Source organism: Aotus nancymaae, unplaced genomic scaffold (assembly GCF_030222135.1).
Source record: "Aotus nancymaae isolate 86718 unplaced genomic scaffold, 86718_ANA_hifiasm-v0.15.2.pri h1tg000030l, whole genome shotgun sequence".
NCBI classification, from domain to species: domain Eukaryota; kingdom Metazoa; phylum Chordata; class Mammalia; order Primates; family Aotidae; genus Aotus; species Aotus nancymaae.
The window spans coordinates 36,709,210-36,726,571 of record NW_026988443.1 but is presented as its reverse complement, the minus strand read 5'-3'; the positions used below and the strand labels follow the sequence as shown (position 1 = coordinate 36,726,571).

Here is a 17,362-nt window from a genome sequence, read left to right as displayed (position 1 = left end):
CTAGCACGGAATTTACCAGCACCCCTTTCTAGACTGTGGGCTCTTCGAAGGCACAGGCTGTTTGGTTCTCTGCTAAATCCCAGGTACCCTTGACACTTAGAGGAGGTTCAATAGGTATTTTTGAATCATTCAAGCCTTAATTTCAGCAGCCACTACAAAGCAGTGGTAAGGGAGAAATCTGTGTCAGATCCAGAGCAGCAGCCAGAATTCCTCTTTTAGTGAAAGAGTGATGTATGTGTGTTCATAGTTTGTAGAAGCTAATTGTTGACAACATGATTTGGTAGCTCAAAAAATTGGAACTGACACCGTCAACCTGTTCAATCCATTTATAATCTTTCATCATCAATGCAAGGGACTTTGTCAACTGAGTGAGGCCAGCTTCCCTTGTGAGGCCAGCATCTTGTTTCCTATTAGTGATGAGCATTACAAGTAAATAGATTGGCTTAGCATGTTAAATTGCATCCAACAGCCCAGCAAAAATTACAAGCTACTGTAAGAAAATAAAATCTGTGAAGTAAGGAGAGGGAGGATTCAAGCCAATGCACATTGACTGAGCAAAAGTTTTGCTAACTAGTTTTACCACCACCAGACTTGCTGTGCCCCACCCTCAACAAATTGTCCAAAGTAATCTTTCTAAAATGCCAATTGGCTCATATTGCCTCCCTGTTTAAAATTCTTTAGTTAGTAGTTTCTCCATTCTCTCTTCATTGCTGGAATATGAGCCTTGTATACCTCTGTAGCCCAAAACATCTCCCTTTCCTCACTCCACATTGTGCTACACACACTCCCCCTGTACTCCAGATGTCTTACGGTATGCATGAATGGCTGCAGAGTCTCTTTCAACAGGACCTTTGCACATGCTCATCCCTCCTTTTGAAATAATTTCCTCTACCCTTTCACCTAGCCAATACCTTCATGATTTAGACCAACTGTTTATTGCATCCAGGGAGACTTCCCTAATGTAATGGGATTAAATGGTGGCCCTAAAAAGATATAGCTACATCCTAATACCCCAGAACCTGTGAATGTGACCGTTTTTGCAAAAGGGGTCTGTAGGGCCCGGTGCAGTGGCTCACGCCTGTAATCCCAACACTTTGGGAGACCATAGGTGGGTGGATTGCTTGAGCCCAGGAGTCCAAGACCAGCCTGGGCAAAATAGTTGTATTAGTCCATTTTCATGCTGCTGATAAAGACATGGGTCTGCTGAGACTGGGTAATTTACAAAGAAAAAGAGGTTTAATGGGATTATAGTTCCATGTGGCTGGAAAGGCCTCACAATTGAGGTAGAAGGCGAAAGGCATGTCTCACATAGCAGCAGACAAGAGAGAAGTGAGAGACAAGCGAAAGGGGTTTCCCCTTATAAAACCTTCAGTTGTCATGAGACTTACTCACTACGGTGAGAACAGTATGGGGGAAACCGCCCTCACGATTCAATTATCTCCCACTGGTGCCTCCCACAACCTGTGGTAATTATGGGAGGTACAATTCAAGATGATATTTGGGTGGCAACACAGCCAAACCACATCAATGGTGAAACCCCAGCTCTACAAAAGTACAAAAAAGTTAGCCAGGCACAGTGGTACATGTTTGTAGTCTCAGCTACTCTGGAGGCTGAGGTAGGAGGATCGCTTGAGCCTGGGTGGCAGAAGTTGTAGTGAGCTGAGATCACGCCACTGCAGTCCAGCCTGGGTGACAGAGTGAGACCCTAGGAATGAGGGAAGGGTCAGGAAGGGAAGGGAAAGAGGGAAGGGAAAGGGGAAGGGAAAGGGGAAGGGAAAGGGGAAGGGAAAGGGGAAGGGAAAGGGGAAGGGAAAGGGGAAGGGAAAGGGGAAGGGAAAGGGGAAGGGAAAGGGAAAGGGAAGGAAAGGGAGAAAGGGGGGAGGGGGGAAGGGGGAAGGGGGAAGGGGGAAGGGGGGAAGGAAAGAAAGGAGGGAGGGAGGGAAAGGAAGGGGTCTTGCAAATGTAGTCAAGTTAAAGATCTTGAGATATGATCATCCTAATCTGAGTGGGCCCTAAATTCAATGGCAAGTGTCCTTGTAAGAAGCACACAGAGGAGGGACACAGGGAGAAAAGGAAAGGAGCCGTGAGACTAAAGCACATGCCACAAGTCAAGGAATGCCAGGAGCTACCAGAAGCTGCAAGAGAAAAGGAAGGGTCTTCCCCAAGATACTTTGGAGGAAGCATGACCCTACTGATGCCTTGCAGACTTCTGGCCTCCAAAACTGTGAAAGAATAAATTTCTGTTGTTTTAAGCCATGGACTGTGTGAGAATTTGTTACTACAGTCCTGGAAGACTAATACATTAGACCTCACCTTCAGAAGCTCCCTGTTCTGTGCTACCCCAACCCTGCACATACCCCTGTCTCTGTACTTTTTGTGTGGTTTTGTGATCGCTATTTGATTTTGTTGCCACCAGACCCTGTGACCAGAAGGTGAAAATTTTATCTTCTGTGTTTCTGCCAGGTTCCAGCACCTCCTTGAATGTTTCGCAAGGCTGTCAGCAGGTAAAGAGCAGAAATGACCAAGAATCTCACTTGGTCTGTAAAATTCCCAAATCTCCCATAAATGTCTTCTGAGGATAAGCCTATAAGTTCCCCCTCATGCCCCCTTGCTCAAAGCCTCTCTTGGTCCTCAGTCAATTCCTGCATTTCTTTGCCAACAATGCCATCACCACCTACTCAGCCAGACAGACAAATCATGTATGTCCTTCTTTTGTCAAAGGGTAACAAGCCCTTAAAATTATTCATAAATAATTTCCATGGGCTTTAAGCCTGCATTCACTCTTCCAGGCTTGAGTGCCCCTATTGCCTGCAGGCACATCTTCATTGAGTAAATGGTAGACTCGCTGTGGCATTAAAATTGTCTTTCTCTTTTTTAATTATACATCACTAAAAGTGGGCATACACCATAACCCTACATAAAGTGTTAAATGAACAAATGGAAGAATGATAAACGTGTATTCATCCCAAGCCTCTTGACAACCTCCCTGAAGAAATCTAGGTAAATAAGGTTTAGATCTTGACTGGGAAGGGGTTTATAATCTAGGTTAGTCTCATAATAATAACTGCTAACATTTGCTGCCTCGCTAGCAAATCTGTTTTGGTTTTGTTTTTTGATAAAGCATAATTATTTCAACATATGCCACTAAAATTTTTTTTCGAAAATATCCCTTACCTTTGCTTTTAAAATAAATATAGATCAATAATAAGCCATAAGGTCTATTACCTGTTTACAAGTCAGCTGGCAAGTAGAGGTAATGACAAGTCAAGCAATGCAGCACTGCTGGTGGCGATAGAAAATAGGATAGCCGCTGTGGCAAACCCGCTGGCAGTTCTTCAGAATCTTGAACAGAAAGTTACCATATGATCCAGCAATTCCACTCCTAGGGATACAACCAAAGGAATTAAAAACAGGTATTCAAATATTCATAGCAGCATTCTTTGTTATAGCCAAAAGGTTCATCAACAACACAAATATCCATCCACTGATAAATGGATAAACAAAATGTGGTCCATCCATACAATGAAGTACGCTCTAGCCACAAAAAGGAATGAAACACTGATGCATGTGACAGCATGGATGACACCTGAAAGCACCATGCTGGGTGAAAGGAGCCAGTTGCAACGCCCACGGACTGTGTGATTCCATTTATGTGAAATGTCCAATCTAGGCAAATTCAAAGAGACTGATTAATGGTTGCCAGGGGTTAGGAGAAACGAAAGTACAGAGGTTGAGGGGAAATGAGGTTTCTCAGTCAGCTAAGGTTGCTATAATAGAAATACCATAGACCACGTGGTTGAAACAGCAAACATTCATTTATCACCGTTCCAGAGACTGGAAGTCAGAGATCAGGGTGCCAGCATGCCTGGGTTCTTGGTGAGACCTCTGCTTGGTTATGTACACACATGGCTTTCCGTGGTGCATGCATGCAGAGAGAGAGCAAGCTGTAGCCCTTTTTTTCTTATAAGAACATTAATCCCATCCTGGGGTCTCCACCCTCATGACCCCATCTAAGCCGAATTACCACCCAAAGGCTCCACCTCCTAATACAATCCCATTGAGAGTAAGGGTTTCAACACATAAATTGCGGGGGGAGGGATATTAACATGCAGTACATAACATGAAAAGTGACTGCTAATGGGTATGAGTCTCTTTATGTGGTGACAAAAATGTTCTGAAATTGACTGTAGTGATAAATGCATAACCCTGAGAATATACTGAAAGTCGTTGAATTCTGCAATTTAAATGGGTGCATTGTATATTGGGTGACTTATATTTGGGGGAAAAAAAACTGTTACCAAAAAAAAAAGAGGAGGAATATGAAAAGAAACAAAGGAAGAAAGGATTACAACCTCAAAAAAATCAGGAATGAATATATCCTAGAGAAAGATACTGTCCTGTGAAAGATTCAAACCCGAAATCAATGATACAAAGCAATTGTAAAGAGAAGCTTTGTAGCAAATCCAAGACAACAACTGGAGTCGCTACCTTTCCTTGAAAAGGTAATAATGCTTCTTAGGTGACAGTACTGTTCTCAATGATCTGGAACATTTAGAACACTTAAAAAGATATAATATCATCTAAATCACTGAAGTCTCAAGGACCCTGTGCAGTAATATAATTTCTAGTTTATAGATGAGAAAACTGAAGTAGAGAAAAGTGAAGTTGCTTGTCCACAATCACTACCTAGAAGTGGAGTAACTCCAAAGCCCAGTGCTCAGCTGGGTAGACCAAATGCACCATATGAAAACATGAGGAGCATAATATGTGGATCAAGAGAATGGCAGGGACAGCCAATGTCCTCACAGCTCTCCGAAGGAAAAGTGCCTCTGCAGAGAGGGCCTTGGAAGACACTGTGAAGGCAATTTCCAGACACGTGGTGATATGGTTTGCCTGTGTCCTCTTACCTTTAATTATAGTTCTCATAATCCCCAAATGTCATGGGAAGGACCCAGTGGGAGGAAATTGAATCATGGGGCAGTTACCCCCATACTGCTGTTCTTGTGATAGTGAGTGAGTTCTCACGAGATCTAATGGTTATATAAGGGGCTTTCCCCCCACTTCAGTCTGCACTTCTTTTTACTGCCACAATGTGAAGAAGGACATGTTTGCTTCCCTTGTGCCATGATTGTAAGTTTCCTGAGGCCTCCCAGCCATGGTAAACTATGCTTCAATTAAACCTCTTTCCTTTATAAATTACCCAGTCTTAGGTATGTCTTTATTAGCAGTGTGAGAACGGAATAATACACCTGGACAATTGAAAAGGAAAACTGAGTTCCTGTAACTCTGGGCATTAGACAAATAGCATCAGGAAAAGTGAAGTTCATTCAGACTGTGATAGACCCTCAAGGGAGACACTGCAAGCAGAAATCAAGCACTTTGCCAATGAATCCGGCTCTAGGTGTGCCAAGAAGCATTCGGGTAGAAAGTTACATATTTATTTTCAGGCCCAGAACAAATTTGATTGGGCAGCAAGAACTGTCTTAAATACAGTCTCTTTCTACTGAACACAACTGAAATGCCTAGATCAGTTTCCCAACTAGCATTCCATGGATACTAGTTCTGCCTGTTGCTAAGAGGAGGTTGGTTGAGAGAAAGGGTTGCATGTTTAAACAAACTGTATAAATGCTTGCTAAAACTCGATTAAGATTTACTTTTAACTGAGGACTTCTCAGAGCCTCTACTTAGCTAAAATGCACTGAGCATCTTCAAGAGGCTGCAATAGATGGCAACATTCCCCTACAGGATCAGAAACCACATTCTCATAACAGAGAATTTGGGCTCACTGAACTTGTTTTAGTTTTTACAAACGTGTATTCTATCCTTTTTGGGACTTTGCCTACTCTTTCCTTCCCTCCTTATTACCTGCCAAATGCTTTGTCTCATTCCTTCCAGAAGTCTTCCCTGACCTCTACAAACTGACCTAAGATCTCTTGCCTTACATTGCCTAGACATTCCCCACTCTACCATTATAGCATTCAACACATTGTATTTGTTATCAATCATTCAATTTTCTGCTCCTATTGCTAATCCATGAGCTTGGTAATTAAGGGGTCACATCTGCCTAATGTGTCATGGTATCCCAAGGGTCTAGCACTCTGCTTGATCTACAGTGGTTATTCAATAAAAGCATGGGTAAAAGAACGAATGAGTTACAATGTGCCTCCTCATAAACTCCTTTGCCCTCTGGAGACCCACAAGAACTCTTTACAAGCAATGCTAATCACTGCATGCCCTGCCCACAGACTCCTCCAGTCCTTTTCTAAGAGAGTCTGTTTACCCACAGTCCTGCCCCCTATGGGGCTATGTTCATAACACAAAGTCCTGCCCCATCCCTAGCCACAAGTGGGCTGAAGAACCTGACCCCAAGGTGGTAGATCCAGATACTGTGAAAAGATGAACTAGATCCTACGATGTTTTTCTATCTGTTTCAGTAATTGAAAATAAGACACACAGAAGAAAGTTGCCCGTTGGTGATGGATAGTACACAAAGAACACTTGTTCCAAACGTTCTTTGAAATCTACATCTATACTGTTCAATAAGGTAATCATTGACTATTTAAATATAAATTTAAATTAATTAAAATTAAAAATTCAGAGTCACACTATCCACATATCAAGTGTTCAATAGTCATGTGAGGCCAGGTATGGTGGCTCACGCCTATAATCCCAGCACTTTGGGATCCGCCTGAGGTGGGAGGATCACCTGAGGTTGGGAATTCAAGACCAGCCTGACCAACATGGAGAAAGCCCATCTCTACTAAAAATGCAAAATTACCTGGCCATGGTGGCACATGCCTATAATTCCAGCTACTCAGGAGGCTGAGGCAGGAGAATTACTTGAGCCCTGGAGGCAGAGATTGGGGTGAGCCAAGATTGCACCATTGTACTACAGACTGGGCAACAAGAGTAAAATTTCATCTAAAAAAACAAACAAAAAAAAACAGTCATGTGAGGCTAATAGCTACTATGTTGGACAATGCAGGTGAAGAACATTTCCATCACTGTAAAAAGCTCTATTAGACAGCACTGTCCTGTGTCTCTACAGTAAAGCTCACTTACCTTGACCAATGTAAGTACAGTGTAAGAGTCTCTGCCCCTCGTAGAGACTCCAAAGGAGTACAGATTCCAAAGGAATCCAAGCAGAACACCAGTGCATGACGCAGCCCATCATTCATTTAGCATCAAAGTTGTATTCATGTACAAAGTGCTAGTAACATGTGATCTTTTTAGTGCTGGGGATGCATTAGTGAGCTCCTACCACTGAATGAAACTGGGCAGGGAGCCCCTGGCTGAAGCCTCAGGAAGCTCAGAAACTGATGGGTTTTGTGCCCTGACCCCTGCTAATGGGGCCTTCAGCTGGGAATGCTGGTGATCCTAGAATCCTGGTTAGCTGGGCACTTCTAAGCCCCAAACATCCATTTGAGGCCTCCTGCCTCCTGACCTGCCCTGAAACTGCTTCTTTCTCCCCTGTGGCTGACCTAACTCCTGCTTTGCTCCTTCCAAGCTCACAGTCCTATAGCTCTGCTCCCCTGGCCTTCCTGGGACAGACACTATCTCAGTTTTCATTCCCCTCCCTGGCCTTTCCCTGCTGTCCTGGTTGTGCCCACTAATCAGAGATGGACTCCCTTGCTCCTTAAAGATACCCTAGGAGTTCTTAGAGCTTCCTTCCCCATCCCTGTAGCACATTTTTTCAGTGTTTTAAGAAAAAAGTGAGTCAAGGTGATATCAGCCCTAAGTTATGGGGGGTACCAACATGTTAACCCCTGAGTAGATGCTTGATTTCTTCCAATCCCCACTGCTGTCTTGTAAGAATGTCACCCTCATGTTACAGGTGAGGAAACAAACTCAGAGAGATAAAATAAGTAGCCCCAGCTATACAGCGAGGAAGTGACTGAGTTGGGACTTAAATAAAGGTCTTTTACTCCAAGGCAAACATTCTTTCTGCTATATCTTAACTTCGATTCTCTCCTGGAATTTCTGTAACTCAGGGTTCCAGCGGCCTCAAAGATTCCTCACACTTAAAGATGTCTCCTTACTCTTTACCTCTCTATCAAACATACAGTCCTTTCCTTCACAAGAAGATTCCAATGACAGATAATAGTTTAAAGCCTGATTCCACTCAGAGAGATTCATATTTCAACTAAGCCAGGAGTAGGCAAGCCATGCTTATGAGGCAAATCTCACCCACTCCCTGTTTTTGTATGGCCTACATGCTAAGACTGCTTTTTTACATTATTTTAAGGTTGGAAAACATCAAAGAAAAAATAATATTTTGTAACATGTGAAAATTATATAAAATTCAAATTTCAGTGTCCATACATAAAGGTGTATTGGAACATAATCATGCCCATTCATTTACATGTCTATAGCTGCTTCTGTCCCTCAAAGCAGAGCTGAGTAATTTCAAAAGAGATTGTGTGACCTGCAAAGCCTAAAATATTTATTATCAGGACCTTGATAGAAAGTGTTTACAGACCTCTAAATTATGCTAAGGATGTCATGTTCTGACAGTGAAATCTCTGTCACTGATCATGATGGAAGCAGACTATGTTAGACTGACATCACACGGTCATCTAGGAGTTGATGGTGTAATTCTCCCAGTCCCTGGGTTGGTGACATAGCAAAGAAGGGCTCCATGGAATGCTTCTAGTAATATTGATTGGGTAGGTATAAGGGAGGTATTCTGACATCCTCGGTGATACAAACTATATTAAGTAGTTTGTATTATAATCTGATCTGTATGATCATAATCTGATCATAGCAGACACAACTTCAAACCTAAGCAACACTTCAAAGCAAATCATATTGGGAAGATGCCTGGACTAAGTATTAATATTAGTAACCATGGAGAGTGATACAGCCAATTAGGCCAAGAAACATGCAACAGTTCTGAGGTCTTACCAACATAGTATCATCTGCTCATGCACACATCATTTTTTTTTTTTTCGAGACGGAGTTTTGCTCTTGTCACTCAAACTGGAGTACAATGTGGCACTATCTCGGCTCACTGCAATCTCCACCTCCTGGGTTCAAGTGATTCTCTTAACTCAGTCTCCCAAGTAGTTGGGTGGTACAGGTACCCACTACCACACCCAGTTAATTTTTGTATTTTTGGTAGAGATGGGGTTTCACCGTGTGGGCCAGGCTGGTCTCAAACTCTTGACTTCAGGTTATCTGCCTGCCTCAGCCTCCCAAACTGCTGGGATTACAGGTGTGAGCCACCCTGCCCAGCCCACACATCATTTTTATCAGCCTCATAACTCTCACCTGGGTACTACTTTTCATCTTCTAAGCCCATGACCACTGCAAAGAGAACAGTTATACTCTGATCCCAAAAAAGATATTTTCTTATTGTACCTTAACTTCTTTCCAACAAGGATAAACCAAAGAAGCAATCCCTCTATAATCCCTTTCACCCTGGCTCTCACTCCATTCTCATCAGCAAACATCAAGAGAAGTGATCAGGTCTCCCACTATGTCTCATTACCCAGACATGAAGGTGGCTGTCTTCTTCCTTCTGTTCCCAAAATATGAGAAATAATAGAAGTGTTTTTTGTTGCTGTTTCTTTTCTTTTTTTTGGTTAACTAAATTTAATGCTTAAGTACCACAACTACCCTTAGCCTAGACTGCAATGTCCTAGAATTAGGATTGTAATGTCCTAGAATTATGTCCTAATTATGCCCTAATTCTAGAACACTACAATCTTCCTATCTCCAAAACATTACTCTCGATGTCTTGTTCTTACTTCAATAATTCTTTTAATATGTAACTTTCAGTGTCATACACCTTAAATGATTTGTTGAGGTAAGAATAACATAAGGAATAAAAAGATTATATGTGTATACACAAATGTATATATATTGTATATAATATATATTTGTATATAATAAACAATATTATACCTAATAAAAAATAACCATTTACTGTGCACTTGCATGAGCCAACCTCTCTGCTAGGTATTTTATATGCACCATATCAGTTAATTCCTTCACAAACCTGTATCTTATTGTCAGTCAATGAGGATGATTCATTATGAGAACCTAATTGCAAGTCTGAGTCAGAATTTCCAAGGTCAAGCTAGGACTTCAGGCAGAAATGGGTTGCAGAGTCCAGCAAGACACACTACGTCTACGAGGACTTGTCAATTCACCAGGTGCTCAGAACATGTACAGATGTCAGGTAAGTGTGAAAACTGGGGAGCAAGCTGGAGATACTACCATGTGGCCAAGGAGAAAGGACAGGGAAAAGCATTCCTTTAAACAGCAAACATTTACAAAACATCTCCCAACTCAAGGAGTTTAGAGTTGGACAGAGAATATTACAGCTCTCTGCTACATAAAGTACAATGGAATACTATAGGTAAACTGCTATGGGAATTCAGTATCCCTTCAGCTCTGGGGGAAATAACAGATAGGGAATCAAGGAATTCAACAGCCACCGATTTAAGTGTCTAATATGCAACAAGTCCTCTGGTCAATGGTATAAAAAGATGAATGAGACACTGTCATACCACTGCTCACCATCTAACAAAGAATACGTACAAGGGAAGACTTCCTGGGGAAAATGTCACCAAAAGTGAGTCTTACATACCCATGTGCATGGTAGCATTATGTGCAATAGCCAAAAGGTGGAAGCAAACCAAATATCCATCAGCAGATGCACGAATAAATAAAATGTGGTATATCCATACAATGAGATATTATTCAGCCATAAAAAGGAAGAAACTTCTGATACATACCACAACATTGCTACCTTAAGGACATTAAGCCAACTGAAATAAGCCAGTCACACACAGAAAAAGACAAACACTGTGATTTTACTTATATGAGGCACCTAGAATAGTCAAATACATAGAGACAGAAAGTAAAATGGTCATTTCCAGGGTCTGGGGATAAGAAAGATGGGGAGTTCATGTTCACTGGGCATAGAGTTTCAGTTTTGCAAGATGAAAAGAATTCCACGGATGGTAGCACAAGAATGTAAATGCACTTAATGCTGCTAAACTGTACAGTTAAAAATAGTTAAAATGCTAAATTGTGTTACCGTGTATCCTACCACAATTTTGTAAATTTTTTTTAAAGTGAACTGTAATGATCAAGTCACTTTTGGACTTTTCAAACACAGAACCAAGGAGACATAAATAAAAGTCAGAATTAAGAATGATCACAAGCCTAAGAAAATAGTCAAGAAGCAAGGATCTAAGGGTAGCAAGGGATTCCTGCGAGCATGTAACCTCCATGCCTGCTACAGCTCCTTAGTTCAGGCTGTGAACTTTACATGGAATCTATTTAGGAGGAAATGGTCCCAGGTTGGGCCTTGCTGAAGAAAGTGAAGAAAATACCAGTTTAGATGCAGGGAAGCAACAATATCTAGGCCATCTTTTATAAAGTCGTCACCTGGGAATAGTGGGGTTTTGCTCAACTCACTCTTTGTCCCTTTGTACCAACGGACTTTAAGATTGGCAGTTTCAGGCCACTCCCAACAAGGCACCATCACCCACCATAGCATTTCACAGAAATGTGGAGAAAGCATGAGCAGAAAGGAGAAAAATTCCCCTCTCTTCACCCATGATTCATGGAAAGGTCCCAAAGAGCTACCTAAGGTATTAGGACACACTCTGCAGGGATTTGTAGCCCATAAGGGCTCCAGTGAAATCAGAGCCTGAGACAAGGACTTGGGTGCATATGCTTCACTTAGAGGTGATCACAGATTGTCAAAGAAAGGCAGTGAGGAGGCCAGCACAATGGCTCATACCTGTAATCCCAGCACTTTGGGAGGCTGAAGTGGGCAGATCACGAGGTCAAGAGATCAAGACCATCCTGGCCAACGTGGTCAAACCCCATCTCTACTAAAAATACAAAAATTAGCTGGGTGTGGTGGCACGCACCTGTAGTCCCAGCTACTTGAGAGGCTGAGGCAGGAGAACTGCTTGAACCCAGGAGGTGAGGCAGAGGTTGCAGTGAGCTAAGATTGTACCACTGCACTCCAGCCTGGCAACACAGTGAGACTCAAAGAAAGAAGAAAGAAAAGAAAAGAAAAAAGAAAAGAAGAGAAAGGAAGAAAGAAAGGAGGGAGAAAGGAAGGAAGGAAGGAATGGAGGAAGGGAGGGAGGGAGGGAGGAAGGGAGGGAGGGAGAAAGGGAGGGAAAGTAAGGAAGCAGAGAAAGTAAGAAACAGGGAAAAGGGGAAGACCAAGTCAGGATGCATACCTGGGGTTAGCTCAATTTTTCTGGGAACTCCAGAGAGGAACACAGAATGTCTCCCAAAACTATCAGTATGAAAGACAAAGGGCTGGAGCATCCTTCCACAAACTCTCATCCTCTGTTGGTTAAGGAATGGCCTCAGGGGCATTCACTCCCTGACATTTCCAGGAGGCCTTTGCCTGACCCAAGCAGACTCTGGCAGCTAAGATAGACTCTGAGGGCAGAAAGCAGAAAGAAACTCCACACTTCTGTGCCTCTAGTAGGTTGCTACCAATGAATCTGAGCTTTCCTAGAAGTGTCCCTCATAGCCATGGCTAAAATCAGAAGTAGATATGAGATATGGGGCACCAAAAGTGTCTGTACATGGACCTCTGAGGTCCTAGGATAATTTAAGGAAGACCAAGATAGTTGCAATGTTTAGTGACTTGTGACATTTTATTATTCCCATAAAGCAACAGAGTTGGAGAAGGGATAGGGTTCTTTAATAGGCATTTTAAGCCTATCTCAAAAATGTATATCATTGAGACCCTAAGAACTTACAAATCCCAAAAAACTTCTTCCACAAGGACATGACTACACAAATGTCCTAAATGCAGCTACTCCCAGAAAAGTAACGTGACCACTTATAATAGGACAAAGTAATGGAGAATGTTGTCAGATGTCACAAGGTATGTGGCAGCCATGAGAATGCTCCTCCTAGCCCTCTACCTAAAGGAATCGGAATTGACCATGGGCTCCAGATGTTCTGAGCTCAAATCCATGGGTACGTTTGTGCCAAGGCCATACTTCCATGGGTTGTGGGTTGCTCTCTGCTGATTACTGGGTGCAGCAGGGATTCTAAGGCAGGTCTAGTCCTGGGAGATGCAGAACTCCTCTGATGAGGAGTTTGGCTCAAGAACTTCCCTATGGCCTTACAGAACCTTCAGTAGACTACTCCACCCTTACACTCTACCCAGCCCACCTTCCTCTTCTCCTTCACTTTGGGGGCAGACTCGCATGGCAATCTGGCAGCTCTCCTAGTGTTAGGAAACTCCCTCTCCATTTTCTCTCACAAACGCTTCCCTTAATGAAATTCTTGCATATTCAATCCAGTCTTATCTGCTTCTCAGAGAACCTGAACTAATATGGGCTGCACTGAATAGTCCATGTGCCTATTTTCTCTTGTGAAATCTGGCTCATTCTCCCCTCTTCTCATAAACATCTAAGAATATTTTTCTCATTGTTTTCATACTTGGCCTCACCCCTATGTTCAGATAAGTACCAATTTATACAGATTTTACATACAACACAGGAAATATATTTTTAATATTTCACAATAAGAAAGAGCTGATTGCCTCCAGCATGTATTCTAATAATTTAGATGAGAAAATATTGGGAGGAGAAGGGTACTATAATATTGTTTGATCCTGTAGTAATTATGTCTTCAGATCTGCACTACTTTTGGAGGAACCCAGAATAATTCCCTAAAACTATACAAATGAATTAGTTGTGCCAGGCACCAAGGTACACTGCCCAGGTCTCAAGTGAGTCTGCCAAGAAGAGTGTAGGCAGCTGGCAGAGCCTTAGGGGTGTACCCCAGTGGTCAAGCCAAGGCCAAGGTCTCCCTGGGCAGCTCCCAGCCAACGACTGGACACGACGGGGGTACTAGGGCCAGATAGTTTCTGTCTGACATATGCTGCTCTAATGGGTGATCTCTACTTTGGAGCTACGCATCAGTACAGTGAGACTTTCTCAGATTTACTCTATAGACTGAGGCTCTTTTTGACAAAACCTCCTCCCTTCCCCTCTCTTTCCACAGATGTCAAATATTCACTGTGAATCTGAAGGCCTTTAGATGCTGAAATTGAGCCCCGGAGACAGAGGGTACCTGCCTAATCTTTATCAACAAATCCACGGTTGAGCTGGAAAGAAAACACACATATCTCCAAGTTCCAAAGTACAGTGTTCCACCCACATCTTGCTGCCTCTGCACCCCCGTGAGCTGGCCTGTGGCTGATGCGATCACCACAGTCAAACATCTTATATACTTAGACTCAGCAGTTGTCTCACTAGGTGTTCAGATGGCCAATTACATGTCTTCACATCTCCATTTGCTGTACTATAAAATTTAGAAGACACTTGCCTCACATCAGCTTCCACGGTGAGGAGGAATAAAGTACTTTTTGTAGCTGGAAGAAAAGCCATAAATAACACAGAATTGTGCAGTCAGCTTTCACTTATCGGGGCAAATGGATGGGTGCACTGGTGCAGATACATGGTCTGGGGTGTCTGTGATTGCTAGAGCAGCATAGACACAAGAGACCAGAGAGACAAGCATCTGGGTAGCTGGGAAGGAGCCCCAGATAAGCCCGGGAAGAGCCAGCCAATCTGAGCCTGCCCTCTTAATATGTACTCTTTCGAAAGGAAAAAGAGCATATGCAAGCAGTGTAGAAATATATGGCTTTTACATATATGAAGAGAGGGATATTCAAGCTCTCTCAATGTAACAGAAACACAAAATTAAGCTTAATAATAAGATAGCATTATAAATTCTAGTTGGTAGAGCTCGATATGCAATATTGGTGAGGGTATATAGAAACACTGCATTCTTGCAAATGTAAATTGTTCACATTTCTCTAGAGGACAATTTGGCAATTTCTACTAAAATATAAAGTGTTCATAAACTTGGACTCAGCCATCCCACTTCTAAGACTTCATGATATATCTATTTGCACAGATACACAAATGCACAGAGTGATCATTGCCACAGAATTTGAAATAGCCAGTCACTGGAAACAGACTCAATGTCCACCATAAGAAGAAAAGTTAAACTGCAATTAATATGCAATGATGATATGCAATGGAATGTGCTCATATGGAATAATAAAAAACCAACAACCAAAAGAAACATGCAGGAGTGGGTTACTACTTAAAAAAAAAACATACCACATACATATATATGCATATGCTTATACATGCAGAGAATATTTTTGGAAGAAAACAAACAGGTTGAAAGTAGCTACTGTTCTGAAAAGGGACTGATAGTAGGCAGGAGACAGCTGTCACTGTATAAACTTTATACTCTGTATCTTTACCATTTCTTGAAGAATAAAAAACTTGTTAAAAATGTATGTTTTCTTCCCATAACACTGCTCATGGCAGCAGAAGTAAAAACAACATAAACAGTAACAACCACATATCTGTGATTAGCTTTCTATTCCATTCAACATTTCCCACCTATTTCTCTGATGTGAGCAGAGAGAGATGATTTCTACCCGTTTCTCAAATACAAAAGCTACAGCCACAGAGAGTGCATGAAGTGCCCAAGGTCACTGGAGAGATCATCTGGAAGGGACCACTCTTACTTTTACCATCACCCATACCGACATCTTCAAGGAAAGAAGTGAAGGAAGAAGTATCTGAATTTCCAGGCTCTAAATCCTTGGAGCTTTTCTTTCTACATCTTCTCTCTCTGCCTCATGAAGAAGAAAGTCATTGTCTTCCATTTTAAAAAAGCAACAAAGCAGCACTGAAGTTTTTAAAAAAGGGACAAATAAATGTTAGCAAACACAGAAGAAGAAAGTCACAGAGGACTTTCAGACTAGAGAAGGTGGCCTGGGATGGAAAAATGAGCTCAGATCCTGTGGGGATGGATCTTTCATTCTGCATTCTCCACTGAAGTCTTCAAACACTCATTCCTTTCTCTCTCTCTCTCTCTTTTTTTTTTTTTTTTTTTTTGAGATGGAGTTTCACTCTTGTTGCCCAGGCTGCAGTGCAATGGCACGATCTTGGCTCACCACAACCTGCACCTCCTGAGTTCGAGCGATTCTCCTGCCTCATCCTCCCCAGTAGCTGCGATTACATGCGTGTACCACCATGCCAGGCTAATTTTGTATTTTCAGTAGAGACGGGGGTTTCTCCATGTTGGTCAGGCTGGTCTCAAACTCCTGACCTCAGGTGATCCGTCCACCTTGGACTTCCAAAGTGCTGGGATTATAGGCATGAGCCACTTCACCTGGCACTCATTCCTTTCTCTCTACCCAAAAGAGCCAGCAGAGATTCCCTGGGAAATCAGAAGAGAGTTTCCAGGTGCTGTTATTCCACAAGGGATGGAGTGTGGAGGAAAATAATGAAGAGAGTTATCAAAGTGGTTAAAATAGAAGGACCTCTGCCCTGCGGGGTCTTAAAGAAATGCTGTGGCTGAGCTCCAGAGATGAGATAACCTTGACTTGAGAGCTCCCTACTGTTGAATGAGCAAATGACTGCATGCATTCAGCTCCTTTTCTTGGAAAGACAGAGATACTGAATCTTGTCTCAATATTCATAACACATCAACAATGCACGATGCTCAGGGGAATGTCTACAATTTAAGAATCTCTTGTTGAGTAAGAAGGAAATTGTAAGCGTATGTAATTAGACACACATTTACACATGTATGGATATCATTATGTGTATATATAGGATACGTGTTATCAGTGGTCTTCTCTGAGTGTTCAAATTGACTTTTACACTGATTTGTCTTTTTTAGTATTTTCCCAATTTTCCAGTTGTCTATGATAAGGTATATTATTTTTACATTCAGAAACATATATACATATATATATAATACGTATTTTTTAGACATAATCTCACTCTGTCACCCAGGCTGGAGTGCAGTAGCACAATCTTGGCTCACTGCAACCTCCGCCTCCTGGGGTTCAAGCAGTCCTCATGCTTCAGCCTCCCAAGTAGCTGGAATTACAGGAGTCTGTCACCAGGCTCAGCTAATTTTTGTATTTTTAGTAGAGATGGAATTTCGCCATGCTGGCCAGGCTAGTCTCAAACTCCTGACCTCTAGTGATCTGTAAGCCTAGGCCTCCCAAAGTGCTGGGATTACAGGTGTGAGCCACCATGCCCGGCAAGAAAACAATATATTTTTTAAAATAAAGACCATAAAGACATTGAGGGACACTTTAGAGAGAACTCCATTGGAGTTACGGTATGAGAAGGCTATAAACTTGAGGTCAGGGGTCCAGAGTTACAACCACCATGACCAGCATTTCTACCCCCTTGGTTCTCCAGGATTAGAGTCTGTTAACAGGCTTCTAACATTAAAAACTGCCATTTCCATTAAACAGGGTAATCTGATGGTAATCCAAATATCTTTTCAACTAGGTTATGTTGCTGACAGCCTTCTC

General features: G+C 42.2%; 1 long non-coding RNA gene across 1 annotated transcript in view; it reads right to left on the bottom strand.

Moving 5' to 3' along the window:
• The window catches only part of LOC135277213 (uncharacterized), a 99,041-nt gene that overhangs the window by 25,406 nt on the left and 56,273 nt on the right, over window positions 1-17,362 (bottom strand). Inside the window, exon 2 of the long non-coding RNA XR_010344785.1 lies at window positions 3,226-3,382. This is a non-coding gene — a long non-coding RNA (uncharacterized LOC135277213). The remainder of the gene's footprint in view (window positions 1-3,225; window positions 3,383-17,362) is intronic.